This window comes from Buceros rhinoceros, unplaced genomic scaffold, assembly GCF_000710305.1.
Source record: "Buceros rhinoceros silvestris isolate BGI_N320 unplaced genomic scaffold, ASM71030v1 scaffold23533, whole genome shotgun sequence".
Taxonomy (NCBI): Eukaryota; Metazoa; Chordata; class Aves; order Bucerotiformes; family Bucerotidae; genus Buceros; species Buceros rhinoceros.
Window position 1 is genome coordinate 75 of NW_010403380.1, and position 1,911 is coordinate 1,985.

The window sequence follows — 1,911 nt, forward strand, 5'->3', positions numbered from 1 at the left end:
GCTGATGCCAAACCCGCCTGGCCAGAGCCAGCCCGCCCAGCTGGAGCCCTCCTGCCCGGGGAGCGCCAGTGCAGGACCCAGCCGTGAAAGCTTCAGGGCTTGGAAGGAAAAATTCCGGCTTAATGCTGCCTTAAAAGTTCACCTTGGAACAAACCAAACCGAACCAGCCGGGGCAGCCGCTGCCCGGTGCTGAGAGCTTCCCTGTCCACGACCAAGAGTTAAAATTCCAGGCGGGTTACTCACGCGTCACAAGTGCTCCTGAGCATGGAAAAATAAATTCACGGCAGCAAACGGAGGAGAAGCGGAGGTTTTTTTAAGCCCTGGCCTGTCTTACGCAACGCTGAAGGAACCACAGCACCGCCAAGAAGAGGGGTTGGGACCCCAGACTCCACCACCCCCGAATGCCCCGGGGGTGTCAGGAAAGCTGCTGAGGAGAGACGAGAGGAGAAGAACCCCTGGCAAAGCGAGGACATGGCAAAGAAAAGGTGGTGGTGGAGTCCCCATCCCTGCAGATGTCCCTGCTCCCTGCAGGGGGTTGGGCTGGAGGAGCTCGGAAGGTCCCTCCCCCACCGTTCTGTGACCCCAATTACCTCACGTAGGACTCGGAGCTCCTCCAGAGACAGGCAGCCAGAACCAAGGTGAAACCCCTCCATCTCCACTAGATGAAATAAGGAAACCAAAGACTTGAATCTTTACCTTTTTTAATCAAAAACATACTCTGTTACAGAAGGTCAGGAAAGTTGACTACAGTTTATTATCCACAAACTAGGGCTAATGAAAAACGTACAGTCAGCTACAAAGGAACTACTGGGAATTCTGGTGACCGCGGATCAAAAGGCAATGGCTACGAGAAGAAACGCTGACCTAGGCTTCCATGCTCCAACCAACCCTCTCACGGTGAGCCTGGGGTTATCCAGCTGAAGCCTGACTTCGTGGTGCCACCAAACTTCACCACAAAGCCACAGCAAAAGGTCCAGGAGCAAGAACAGTGATTTTGGTGAGCTCCAAAGAATGAAGTCCCATAAATTTCAGAGCGATGGATCACTCGCAAGGTGCAACAGCAGCCAAGAGCACCCAAACCTCAGGGGATTTCATCGACCCGTGGTTCTGCTTTCTACCAGGTTTCTCTTCTGCAGCGCTGAGAGGTCAAGGAGGCTCTTGGGAACCTCAGCAGCATCATACGTGGAAGCTCTGACCCAGAACCACGCCATGGAGAACAATGTTCTGAGGTGGAGGACGCCAACGGAAGGCTGCAGCCAGCATCCATTCCTACGCAGCTGGAGGAGAAGCACTTTCCACGGGCCTCTTTTCCCACCTCAGCGGTAGAACCATCCAGCTCAGTGTTTTATGCAAACACTCCCCAACAGGCAGCGGGCAAATCTCAGCACCATGGTCCTCAAAAACGAGACACCAGCAACGGGAATGCTCCTGTTCGCAGCAGGACCAGGTGAGGGCCTGTTTAAGTCTTATTCTAATCCAAGAGAAAGTCACCTCAGAAACTGTCTCCTCAACAATCCCTTACTGAGCACCTCGTGGTTTTCTACAGCAGATGTCCGAGTAGCACGTGGCTGGATGGGAGAAGGCGAGGAGAGGATGTGGTCAATGAAGCCTGAACCCCACTTAGAGGAAGACCCAGGAAGCCTTCGCAAGCAGGAGGATGGTCTCAAAGGTTAAGGCACAGGAGCTGGACATGGGTTCAACAGCAGTCGCTGCTACAGGCCTGTTTGGTGACCAGGGGAGACCATCATCTCCTTCATCCTTGAGGTCCCACTTCGTAAAGCAGCCAGATCTTCCTTCCCAGGTCTCCAGCGCGCTGGAGCCGTTAACGAAGGGGTTTAGAGGTGGGTCTGGAAGGGCGACAGGAGGAACACCCGTTCTGAACCAGCACCGCTTAGCGGCGACGGTTCCTTC